Below are 14,167 nucleotides of genomic sequence, written 5' to 3' on the forward strand. Positions count from 1 at the left end.
CGATCGACTCATTTGTGCCTATTTTTATTCCTTCCAAATAAGTTTAGCAGAAACATGGGGCAAAGTTGATGCTAGAGAGAAACTTTTTTGTCTTGCTTTCCAATAAACATGCTTGTTTGCTCACAAAATGGAGGTTTATATTTAAAACATCCTGGAAACTTATATGCCATTTGATTTAAGGTGTGTGTTCTGAAAACAAGTAGGGTTTATAATGCACTTTTTTGCTGCTCAAAATATGTATCCTGTTTTAAATGTTTGTTTTTTATTGGCAAATTCTTTTTGCTGGCACTAAATGTTTTATAAAGCCCTGTCCATAAGCTGGCTCCTGCAAAAAAAAACTACAAAGACCTCTTTGGTCAGTTATTTTTGCATTATAACTTTGGGTTATACAAACTTGTGCAAGGGCACAATGAGAGAGCATAACAGAAGGAAACAGATAACAGAATCAGCGAATATTCTAGTACTATCAACGGAAAGTAACATATTATTATAATCATTGGCTGTGCTGTTCCTCATTTACTGTACATACAGTTGTTCTGTTTGAAAGAGAAGAACTTTAAGGGCACACTCAAATGTGTTGGATTTTGAGAAGGAGCGACTCATAGCAGGTCTTTAATGATGATGACAGTGCTGAGATTAAACTGCATGCAAACCACCAACCTGAGCCAAAAGCACAAACTGTGACTCATAAATCGGGTCTTGATCCCTAATCACCCTTTCTGCAATGATTAGCCCTTATTATACAGCGAAATCTGATGCAGAGATACTGTCTGAGACTATCAGCTGATCCGGCTCACCATTTTAAGAGGGGGAAAAACACAGACGAGACACGAGATTGGGTTCACAAGAACGAGACAAGATTTTTTTTTTCAGAAATCCTCAATGACAAAATTCATGACTGGAAAAATTGTCTGCAGTTGCATTTTGAAATGTTTTAACATTTAACTCTTCTAATGCATGTCATTTTAGGTCTACTTAATGATTATGAATTATCAAATGCATTGAAAGAAAACAATTTGCAAGCACTGTAAAAGTTTTTTACTGACTGGCTTTTCTCCTGTATGATTTCACATGAGTCTCTTCAGACCTTACTGTATACATTTATGAGCTTTCAGAACTTCTGATTGAGGCTGTGTGTGACCTCCTAACTGAACTTCCTTACACAAATTGAATATAGAAATAAAAAATACATTATTTATAACAAAAATAAATAACGGTTTTCTCTTAGTCTTCTTAAGTGCAAACAATAAGTGGAAGTGCAATAATCAAAGAACAGTACTGTAGCGCGCAGACTCTTTATAATTGTAGTCAAATTGTGGTTTTATTTTTATTTACTATATTTATTTATTTACTATACCAGTAGTTACAGGGTTAATGCTGTGAGTTCGGATTTCGGAAAAGGGCGGTAGAGAGAAGCGATATTTTAAGAAACGGAGCCTACCTTGTCTGTTGTCAAGACATTACAGTACTCTCTCAATATTCGAAGTGTAAACAGAGACCATAGCCACAATTCAGAGATAGGTATTGGGTGACAGACTATTGTATGTGCCTGCCTAATTTGCGCGCATCAGGGAGCTCGCGTTTTACTTTCACTTTTAAATTCGTGATCCTAGAAATCTAGACGCACCCTAGCTGCAGCAAAATTTATTTAGCAGCCAGTGCAACCAACAGTTGAGGTGAATGTGAGTGTAGTGGTGGAATATTTTATGCTTATTTCACCCTTGCGCTCCGTCATGGCGATATCGTGAGACAGCTTTTCACTGGACGGGAAATCTCGCCACATTTTAGTCTTGCAAGATCTCGTGGCACGAGATCTCGTCACACCCGTAATATATATATATTAGGGGTGGCACGGTACATGAAAAAACATCCGAACCATTCGGTTTGCTTGTCTCGGTTCGGTGCGTGTGTGCGTTGCACGGTTCGACGCATGCGCAATGTAAGCTCGTGCCTGTGACCTCAGACAGTGTGTTTACTTTTCGCGCGAAATAAGAGATGTGTGGACAATGGACCGATCGATGAATAAAATCAAAGGACCGCTAGAGCAACGGCTCCGTATGCTTTTCAATCACTCTCGCGGTACTTTGATGTCATACACCGATCGGTCTGTGCAGCGCCGGTTCAAGTCGAACAAGCCTATATACAGTCAAAGTGGAGTATGGAGTGCTGCAGGTCTCGTCACGCATAGAAATGGCAAGTGGGAGAGATAAGGAAGGCTAACCGGAGTTGAAGGATGCGTCAGCGTCGTATAGCCAAGTCCGGTGTGTGGGAACATTTTGGATTTCATGTTACCTATGATATTGAAATATATACAGTGACACTAAGTTTAGATACGAACTCCAGTCTATGTTTCCAAATACTGCACTTTAATTTCAAGTGAAAAAAATGTGTCCTCACTCTCAGGGAATAGAAGCATTGTTGATACTGTTTTTGTGTTGAGGTTGAACTTATGTTTCACTTTATGGTTATGGCCTGTACTATTGTTATAGCCTCATTATTGGCAATTATGTGTAACATATTTTGACTTATTTAAAAAATAGTGTTGTAAGAGTTCTTCTCTTTTTCTTTTAAAGACAAACATTTAGTAAGAGCTACACTGAAGTTAACAGTTTGATAAATGCAAGTTAATTTTAATCTTTGTGTGCTAAAAATGCACATAAGTCCCTGTAGAGATAGCAATACACATTCTCCTTTTTTGCCAATTAAACAAAAGCATTTCATCAATGTCTTCTCTCTTGCTGTATCAAAATGTCACCTAGCTTTCCTCAGATATGATTTCAATAATGTGCTTAAAGTCAAGTCAAATTCAAGTCAAGTTTGTGCATGATTACATGATATACAATTTTTTTAATACTGTATCCTAAATTGTGGATACTTAAGCTACAGTATAGCCTATATCATATGGTGAAGTACATTTATGGAGTGTTAAAGATTAAAAGAAAAAATAACAACAAGAACCGTACAGAACCGAAAAACGTGACCCTAAAACTGTGGGTTTTGTGAACCATGCCACCCCTAATATATATATATATATACATATATATATATACACATACCAAGTTCTGTCATGAAACTCTAGATGGACCAGGCTGATAGGTTGCAAATTTAACGCAACTTGCTTACAATTCCACTGTAGACTACACGGCACAAGCTGATTGGTTGCTGTTGCATCTGCAGCCAATTAGCTCGTTGCTCAAAATTTAAATAGTTGGTAAGTGTTTGTTGTAGCTGTTCGCAGCGTGCTTTCAAAGTTCCTCTGAAACCTTCCACCATCCCCAGCTCCACCTGTATAGATCTGCTATGGGTACTTTCATATATGCTATTTGTTCATGCTCACAGCAGTGTGTCGTTTTTTATTCTGAAGCAGCAGCAGCAATAACAGCAGCAGCAGCGTAGCAAATCTTTTCTGCCAAGAGCAAATATATTAACATCAGTGTCATATCCATTATTACCATGCTAAACTCTTCCGAGAGTTGTAATGATAGAAATATACACATTATATACACTATTATAGTTTATATACACATTGCATGACTTCCTGTTTCTCTTTCATTCTTCCCTCCCTCTTCCTCTCACTTATGAAATCACTCCCTTATAAAAACACATTTAAAAAGCTTGACAGCAGTAACCAATTCTGAAAGACCCGTTTAGTTTCTTTTAAAGACATCACAATCGAGCTTACTACTCGAAGGGGCTGGGTTCCACCATCCCGCAAATTCACAACAGAGATGCAACTACGGAAGCCAAAAGAGGAGAGCGTGAGAAATGGACTGGATGAGTGGAGTGAAAAGAAAAGACCCATGTTAAATAGAGAGTGGAAGAGAAGATGGGGTCAGTTCAAGAAGGCTGGTCTTGCACCCTCTCCATTATCTGCGGTGAGAAAGAGTAAAGCGTTCACACACTAAAAGGAGTGAGATGGGGGGCCTGGGAATGAAAACGAGGGGAAGAAACAAAGCATGGATGTCGCTAATTAATCTACAATTAATGCAAATGCTATTTTTTTTAAGTTTTTCTACTGTGAAGATGCAGACATATTCATCTGGATGATGAAAATGGATGCATCTTCCGTATGACTTGTCAATAGGGACAGATATTGCATCTCCATGGTGATTCAGCGGGGGCAGCATCAGCAGCAGGAGGCCGTATGATTGGCTGAGGGAGCCTCCCTTTCCTTCTCCCCCAGTGAGTGTGACCTTTGAGAGCAAGTCCTCTGAACTCAGCATGACTAAACCTTCTTGAGCCCTTATAACTCACACACATCATACTCTAACTGCAATAAATCATAATAGATGCTTCTATCAGATAGATTTTTTTTACAAATTAAAAATGAATGTAATAATATGAGCAGAATACAATGTACTATTAATGATTAAAATTAGTCTAATAATCTATAAGAATAATGAATTTATTCAGCTTTACAACACAACATGAACCAGAGGATTACCTCAACATTACTCCTTCCGGGGAATTATGGGACATCAAACTGGCGTCCAGAGGCTCTTTGAGCCTTTAAAGTGACAGATGCCTTGGTCCCAGGGCTAGAGGTTTGCGACGGGAACATTTTTGCCATGCATTTTTCTTTTGAATGAAAAAATTGCAAGAATAAACCCAAAAAGCAGACAACATTCAACAGGCATGCACCTGTTTCCGGTCTCTCTGTGCATCTATCTTGCAGGTGGGTCCGTCTCTAATGTCACGACATTGGTCACGCCTCTCATTCTTCATTCTCTCTTTCTATCTCTGTTTTAGTTTTTTTGGGGAAGGTACACGGTACCGAAAGACCATGTGATTCCTGAGTGATTGCCTATTGAATTTAGATCAGGCTCATAGAGACACATAATAGCTATTCATTATGGCCCTTGCACAGACTAAAGAGAATGGACCATCAGCATTCATTTATTAGAGGAAACAGCGCGAGGAGAGAACTCAACGCTCTGTAGATTTGAATCGCAGATCAGTCAGTAGCCCGGCGTGACGGACAGTATCCTTACAGACACCCTGACCCTGCACCTGGTGAAAATACAATTATTGTAAGAGTGACGCAAGTAGGCACAGTGAACACACACATACAATAGAACGGTCATTTTACAGAAAATGTTGGATTCCTCAAGAGTATCATTAGGCTTTTTCACTTCTCATGTTGAGTGTTGAGTGCTGAGGGTGTCGCTGGTTGACACAACATGATGGTGTCTGTGTCTGGTATTGTAATAGCAACACTGGCTAGGGTATCTGCAACTACCTTATGATATGTTACACATCGCAATACGTCACGATTAACTATGTGACATTTTATTTGGATCACAGCTGAGACGGACACAGCGTGTCCACGAGACAGGATATGCGGGATCAGTTTCAATACCTCCCGTGTGCTTCGTAAACGTGGCTAGGACCAGACTGAGAAATGCTTCAGTTTTTCAAATTATTTAGATGAGGGACAGACGGATGGAACTGTATGATCTGAAGTACAATGAAGTTCAACTGCAACATGGCATAATCACTCTAGTGTTGTAGGTATTCTAGTGATAGTTGTAGTTTGCTTCTAATCTTGCAATGAACAGGAGAGTAACATACAGTTCCTTATCAGCCCCAAGGTCTGGGGTCTAATAATCTATAACTGACAATTAAACTTTCCCTTTCAAACTAGCACAGAGGAAAGAGAGATGCTCCGCTTTGCTGAAAATGTATAGACCCTACTCAAGTTCTTTATCAAAGTCCATGACATAACTCCCTTGACATGGATTTAAACTACAAATCGTCTTTTCAAGGTTACAACCACTGGCATGTGGTGGACTTCTAAAAGGCTGAGAGGTCAAGAAAAAACAGATTTTTAGTGAATTTCAATACAGACATGACCGAAAGAGGTGCTGTGAGTGGGTGAATTGCTAATTAATCCATTAGTTTCCACCATATCTGTGAATATGGACCTTCACAGCAGTGCCAAAATGTATCTATGAGAACTAAATTAATTCAATAGAGCCAAAGGAGACATGTCGTACTTCGTTATTCACTAGTGTCAGCTGTTAAGAGTATTTAGTAGTGTTAGTAGTATTTGTTGTGGATTCTCTGAGAACCTCTCGGTTTCCTAATCCTTGTTATGATTTGAGTGTTAACAAATGTCCTCATAAGAAGTTTCAAATAAATTATTACTTCTAAATTAATGTCCATGGCATTTCTTGTAAGAAATAAGGGAAATGCTACTAGCCGCACATCCTTTAGTAACCATTGCCGATATTAAAAGCACAGAGGTGTGAAAGGCATAGAAAGTCAAGCATGGAGGCAAAGTCCCTTCAGATAACCGCACGCACGCACGCACGCACGCACGCACGCACACACACACACACACACAACCATTATGAATGTGCTTTAATTATAAAACAGAATAGCTATAGCTATACATTAAAAAAATCTCAGATTCATTTATCAGGGACTCACAAAAGATTCCTTCATTCATACACTTCGTCAAATTATCTTGGTATGTTCCAGAATGTAAACTGTATACTCATACAGACATATATACAAAGAACAGTGCAGCCCTAGAGGATCCCTGAGGTACTGTATGAAATGAAAAAACACTATGTATTTCACTAACTGGAACCACATTGAGTCTTTACCATGTTTTATCAAAACATGCCAATGATGATAATGTATCATGCTAATCATGTTAATATATTTAAGGATTTTGTGTTTTGGGTCTATATCCATGTACACACTGTAAAATTTAGTAGTGAAAATCGCATTTAATCTCATATAAATTATCATGTGAACGGATTACGACTCACTTTCTTAATTGCGATGACTAACACAGTGGCATAGCAAGGTTCTGGCATCTCGCAATATTTTTGGCCAAAGTAACATTACAAAGACCAAAGACTTGTTATTTTTCTGCAATTTTAACTAAACCACCAGTTTAAAAAAAACGATATTAACTAAACCACCTGAGTCTTCATGCTTTGTATTGGAAGGCTGGTTCATCCACTTATTTTAAGTGTTTTTATCTAAAGTGTTTTTGAGCTTGTTTTTTGTTTTAGAATGCTGTTGTCACTTCCATAAATAACTGAACTCTGTATGTACAGAATAGATTTAGGCACTAAAAGGTGAATTGACAACCGAATATAGCTGCAGTGTGTACAGTACGTGGCCTATGAGAACTTGCCTTTTTTTTTTCCAAAGCATCCCTTTGGCCTTCATGTTGTGTACAGTATGGCTCCCAGGGATTACACAAACTTGAAATAAAATTGAATGCAATGCAAGTTGCTTTAGATAAGCGAGTCTGCCAAATGCATAAATATAAAGAAATTGAATCGAAACAATATGATCATAATCAGTCAGTATTTAAAGCAGAGTGAGAAAAAACACAAACCATTCATCTTCTGGCTTTATCATCTTAAGACATTCAGAAATCGTATAGACAGAAAACATACAGACACACGCAGACCTGCATTATTAAGAAGCTGCAGGGTTCGTCTGGTTCACTCACAATGAGAAAGTCACAAGAGGAGAGACTGTTGATGCACATTGGCATAAAAAAAACACGGGGACAGGACAGGACCATGTTTCTCATATGGGTCAGGCATGCTGAGGCCTGCAATGACTAATACTATAGTCCTCTAGGTCTAGAAGACTGAATATGACACCAGAAGGATGACAAATCACTGACTCATTAAGATTATATGATTTGATCTGATATACAAGGCACGCTTTTACTAACAAGCATTCAACTGCAGATCTACAACAGTCACTTGAATTCGAACATCTTTTTAATCTGTCGACACTTGTGAAAAAAAAAAAACCTTTTAGCATATTCTAAAATGTAATGTTTTTGGACACTTAAGCCTGGTTCACACGGCAGGATAATTAGGCCGATTTTAGCCCCGATTTACCCCTTCTGACAATCTTAAGGATGCTCCGATTATCGTAAAATAATCTGATCAGATATTCCTGCCGTGTGTGGTGTGTTAAGAGTGCTCTCGTCTGCTCGGAAGGACGTCGGGACCGCTCAGATCTCAAATCGGGTATATCCAACATGTTGGATTATTTTGGCCCGATTTCTCCTTGTGTGTGGTGTCCCCCGGGGACAAACGAGCACGCAGACTGTGGACTGTGGCATGTAGCCAATCAGAAAGCGAGGTGACGAGGCGCAGAGGAAGCACCGGGAAACAAAATCAAAACAGCCGGCGGCATGGCGCACCAGAAAGTCCGGTGGACGTCGGAGATGGATTCGGTTAAAAACAAACTACAAACTATCACCACTTCATCCTCTTCGTCCACCATGATTGTTTACTCTGAAGTCACGTTTGATCGAGGAATTTTGCGAGATTTTCCGTCTGGCCTGGGAATGCTCGGGAGTCAAATCGGTTCGTGTGTGATGTGTTGATTTTGCCGTGTGGCTGCGCACCACACACGGTACGACCAAAACTGTTAGACCCGTGATTTTTAATCGCCAAGTGTGGGGTCTCTCAGGTTTGGAAAATCGGCCGACAATTTTAAAATCGTCCCGCGGGAACTAGGCTTTAATTGCATGTCAATTGTAATTAAACGAATTATATGTTACATTTACATTAAATGCAATTAGCTCAATTTTTCAGTATTTTTTCACCCACTAATGTAGGACTTAAAGGGATAGTTCACTCAAAAAATGTTGCTCACCCTCGTGTTGTTCCAAACCTGCATGAATTTATTTATTTTGCTGAACACAAAAGATATATATTTCAGAATATGGGTAACCAAACAGTTGAGGGGGATGGGGGGGGGGGGCATACCTCAAAAGTCAATGGGGCCCAGCCGTTTGTTTACCGACTTTCTTGAACTATCCCTTAAAATAGGACACAATTACTTCTGTAGTCTTCAAAATATGGTTAAAGTGTACTGTCAAATGTACTGACAAACATTTATGGTAAACTAAAATATACTTTAATGTAATTTCTATTGAAAATTTAAATATTAAATATAATATAAAATAACACTACAGTTAAAATTACAATCAGGCACTTTATATGTTCTTTAGTATAATAGCCATATCAAAAAAAGCTTTACTTGTTTAAAGCATGACATATAATCAACTTAAGTTTTTTGAAGGATGCCATTCCAGAATGTACTGCAACAAATACTATGAAAAGGTAAATCGAAGTAGGCAGATGAGATGACAGAAATGATTGTAAAAATGTATTTAAAGGGGCATTCGGCAACTCTAGCTATTTCTTCGCTGAATTTCACTTTTGTTGTCGCATGTTTTCTCAGCGAGCTCCCCCTACAGCTGTGAGGCGTATATTTCACAACAATGTCTTAGAAAAACTCACTTGCGGCACCGTCCTCCCCCTTTCTACCGCTGCTCATGTGCATTTGTTATCGGAGACAGCCAACTTTATCGCCAGGAGCTATGTCTACCGAGGTGGGTTATACATCATACACATTGAGGGCGGCGTGTGTGTTTATGTCGAATTGCCGTGAAGCAGTTTGTGTTTCTCGCTCGTTCTAAGACTTCCTATTTCCAACTTACTGTGATGTTAATCCTCATGTTGCAAGGTTGGTTTTCCACCTAGGAACGTTGGGGGAACGGGGGAAGTCACCATTCTCACCAAAACAGGTTATTTAACCATCCAAATGATTCATAAACGGTTTTATTAAGTTGAAATAGTTGACGAATGCCCCTTTAATTCAATACCGAGATCTAATGAATAAAAAAAAGTGTTCAGTCAAAGTAAACATGTAATATTTTACCTAATATTTGTCTGTGCTTTTCATTTTTTGTGTATTAGGGTACCTAGCTGTTAGCTTAGCAGCATGCTAACATCAAATTCTACTGAAATCAATTGCTAGATTTATGATTTACAACAAGTCATGTATGGTGCCTTAGAAGTCAGCTTTCTATGTAGGTGATAGGCAGCTCACTAGGTTTTGGAATAGAGCTCCAGACTATAGGCATACTATATTACACAAATTATATATTGTGAATTATGTAATATGCTTGAACTGAACACGATGTGTGTGGGAACTTGGATCAAAAACATCTAAATCTTGCTAATTAAGTGTGCAGGATATTTCCCACAATTCCAGAGCAGCCTCGTCAACACAGAGCTGCCAAGAAAAAAATGGAATTACAAAATAAACTGAATCCTTTTGATGCTCATCTACATTACAAGGATTTAGCCATCAAAGAGCACCACTATGAAAGGTGTTTCATAAAGCTAAATACAATTTGAGCAGAGCAAGGCCAGTATTAGCTAACAGAAAATGGTCTTTGGTTTTCATACTACGCTACTCTCCTAGTTATCATCCCCTGCCCCCTCCTATCTCAGTTCATCAGTCTTAACATCTTTTAACTCTCTTTCTCTTCACAATTGTTATGTCACACTCATAAGTAAGCAGTCTGGGTGATGGGAAGGCTTTTGGTTTCCGCTGACATGAAGCAGAATTGAGGCAACACAGAACTCGACTCAATCTGCTCTCAACTCACTCCGTCCCGTGATTATCATCTCTCCTCTTCTTTTCATAGGTCCCCTCCCTCTTGCTCCACTCCTCCGCATCATGTGACAGTCATCTCCTGTTACTATGGTTACTGGGCCTTTCTTGGGGAATGTGATTGCAGATTTGCTGTTCTTCGCTTTCGTTTTCTCTGTATCTCACCCTTCCCTCCCACTTTCTCACTCTATCTCCTCCCCTCTTTTTCTTTATTTGCCTCCCATGGCAGCTGTTAAATTATTGATTTGATGAAAAATTTATCTGTTATTCTTCTCTCCTGCTGAAGGCTCCAGTTGTGGCCTAAACACAGGAGGTCCTCAAGCCCAGAGTGGAGACCACACCTCTGTCGATCTACTCACCAACACGGATGCCCGTCACTAGAGAGGCCACACCCACCTGGCACTGTGACCACATGAAAGCTTTCTCTCTTACTGCTTCAAACATCATTCACATCTGTCATTCTCATAACATATAGTTATGTGAAGAAGGAAATCAATGCTCTTTAAGCAATAAGTCCATTTTAAGATCAATTTTCTCTTATCTAGCATCCACAAACCCCTAATCCATCTTTGTGACTGGCTAATGTCTGTCTGCTGAGAATGAAAGGCTATTGGACTTTTTTGTACAATGTCGATACTGAAAAAAACAATATCTTTCTACTATATCAGTTATACAGAATACCAATTGCTGTCACTGCACTCTCACCAAAAAATATGCTAATTATAACTTGTACTGTAATTTCACACAATAATTTTCACAATAATAACTTTGTTTAGTTTTTTATTTGTTTAAAATCTAAATGTTTATTTGAATATTTGGTTCAGATAAATGCCAAGTACTGTAACTGGTTTACTTAATTGTTCTATTGCTAATAAGTTTCTCTGCTTTTTTATATGGATAGCGACCATTTACTCGAATAATTGCTCTCTCTCTCTCTCTCTCTCTCTCTCTCATAGACACACACACACACACACACACACACACACACACACACACACACACACACACACACACACACACACACACACACACACACACACACACACACACACACACACAAGTAGTGTGTTCATAGCCTATTGCTTTTTCTGAAATGGATATCGATGGTTGTAAAGTTCTGGTGTTCATATAAACTGCTGAAATTTTGCTTTCATGACACCCCTAGAGTAAAGAGACGTTAAACCTCCTGCATGTCAGCCTGACCTGGCAATGTTCTCCCAGAAAATAAAGCTGAGCCGGAAAAGTGTGCTGTTGCAAAGGAAAGGTGTGCTGTTCCATTACTGGAAAATCAACATTAAAATATTTCAGTTTCTTTACTTGTGTCTCTCTTTCCCCTCTATGGGTTCTTCAGTGACTCAGAGAAAAAGACCAAAAAATAATAATAATAATTCGGGGTCAGACTGGCCCTCCCTCTGCTCTATGACCTACCCTTAGTAAACTCTTCCTGAAGAGGAGCACACCAACACTCTGGGGAATTCTCTTTTGGGATTTATGGAGGAATAATTACATTCACATTAATAATCACATTCTAAACCCTGCCCCCCACCTACCATCAGAAGCACTTATTTGATTAATGTCAGGTTGGAGAAAAATGGATTAGTTATGAAAGAAAAAAAAATGTCTGGTTAAAGGAATATTTCCCCACAAAATGTTTATTTTCTCATAAAGGGTCCAAAAAAAGACAATAAGCTCAAAAAAAAAAACATCAAAGTGGTTCATACGACTCATGTGCCCTATTTAAGTGCTGTAATTTAAGTCATCGTTGACTGATAGTCTTCCTCTCTAGTGAGTTTGAGAACCAGAGCGATTGGACCATTGAGTCGAGAACCAATGATTTTCTTCTCTTTTTTTTTGGGATGGTTCTTTTCAATTAACCAGTTGATGCTGTTTGCAATGAATGATCCATTCTGGAATCAGACTAAAACATTAGTTTAGGATTCGTACTGAATGATTTGTTCATAAATCAGATTGAACAATTTGTTCACGAATCAAAGCTCCACTCACAGACTCAATGGTCAGGTTACAACAGTTCTAGGGGAATCAGACTGAAAATTCCTTTAGGAATCATTCTCAAATATTCGTTTAGAAATCAGACTGTTGCTCATGAATCAGAGTTCACATTCTGTGAACGATCGAGTCACAATGGATCTTGAGTTCAGAACAGCTTGCTAAAAGGGGAAAAACGACTTGTGTTTTTGTCAGGGTCTCACACAGAGCTAAAGTATCATATGGCTTGAGGAGATTTACTGTATGGCCCAACATTGTATTAACCACTTTTACAATGTTCTTTTATTTATTTATTTTATTTGTATTGAAAAATGCTACATTAGGGTTCATTGTTCCATATTTGAAAATCACATTGGTTAATTTTTGGTTGAACTACCCCTTTAACATTCTTATGTTTTCATGTGCTTTCTCTGCTGATTTTCACACTCTCTCACTCATCAACAGAGATACTGACACAGACAAGACGGAACTGCCCCCCCCCCCCCCCCCCACACCCACACACACTCCTCCTCTCTCTCTCTCTCTCTCTCTCTCTCTCTCTCTCTCTCTCTCTCTCTCTCTCTACAGGCCTGCAGGTTTGTGTGGAGTCTGCTGAGGCCTGGCATTTATTAAAGTGTGCTGTTCGCTCCTCTCTGCTGCATACCTGATCTGCCACCACTGCAGGCCTCTTTTAAATACATTTATTTTTAGCCAGAGGCCAAAAAAAAGCTATCATGCTACCAAATACTATGCTTTTAACACCATAAAGTTTCCTTCACACTTTAAGCCCCATCAGTGCCCTGATATACACACAGTTGTCCCCATCAGTGACCCGATTAACATTTTTTCTAAAAGAAGGCTTTATATACATAGTGTGTGTGTGTGTGTCCTATATATATATATATATATATATATATATATATATATATATATATATATATTCTTCAGGAGATCTGACCATGTCTACTAGCCATAAATGCATTGAGTTGCTGTTAAGTTGGCTGTTTAGATATCTGCATGAATGAGCAGTTGAACCGGTGTAACTAATAAAGCGGCCGGTATTTGTCAGATTTAGGAGCCATTTACACGCCACTATTTTCAACTAAAAATTGAAAACTTTCTATGTGTTTTGGCCGTTCATTTACACAACAGTGCCATTTTGTGGCCCTGAAATTGCAAACTTTCGAAAATAAGTTAAAAAACCGTTTAATAAGTTAAATAAGTTTTAAACCGATACAGTTATCGTCTCTGTGTAAAATGTGAATTTGTGAAAACAGTGACGTCATGCGTATGCTCATTACGTGTTCAGTCTATAGGTGAGAATAGTGTTTCTACTGGCCTTGCAGCAATACCAGAATTTTTACTCGTAATTGCAGGTCCGTGTGAACGGGGATACTTTTGACAACGTTAACATCTGTAGCGAAAAACGTAAAGGAAAATGGTTTCTGTTTTTAGTACATCATTGCCTTGTAAAAGTACCCTCAGTTTTAAAATTTGACAGGTCTGGCAACAACATCTCATCTATTCGGGCCAAGTTCAGGCTTCAAGTTCAGGTCCCAGTGTAGACCTTTGACCCCTAAGTCCCTTTTGCCAGAATGTATAACAGCCAACAAGATGCTGAAATCAATTGAAACAGAGTCCGCTTATAACGACAAAATAAGGCGTCAGGGTCCAGGATGCAGTCAGAGCTGTATTGGCTTAGTAATTAGGCTGAGCTCAAGGT

At 38.8% G+C, this 14,167-nt stretch overlaps 1 protein-coding gene across 4 annotated transcripts in view; it reads right to left on the minus strand.

Annotated features, from left to right (window-relative positions):
* gnao1a (guanine nucleotide binding protein (G protein), alpha activating activity polypeptide O, a) overlaps positions 1-14,167 on the minus strand; it is a 115,591-nt gene that overhangs the window by 41,749 nt on the left and 59,675 nt on the right. The window lies entirely within an intron of this gene.

The sequence above is a fragment of the Siphateles boraxobius genome, unplaced genomic scaffold (genome assembly GCF_051911475.1).
Source record: "Siphateles boraxobius isolate OS27281-9 unplaced genomic scaffold, OSU_SipBor_1 31, whole genome shotgun sequence".
Classification (NCBI taxonomy): Eukaryota; Metazoa; Chordata; class Actinopteri; order Cypriniformes; family Leuciscidae; genus Siphateles; species Siphateles boraxobius.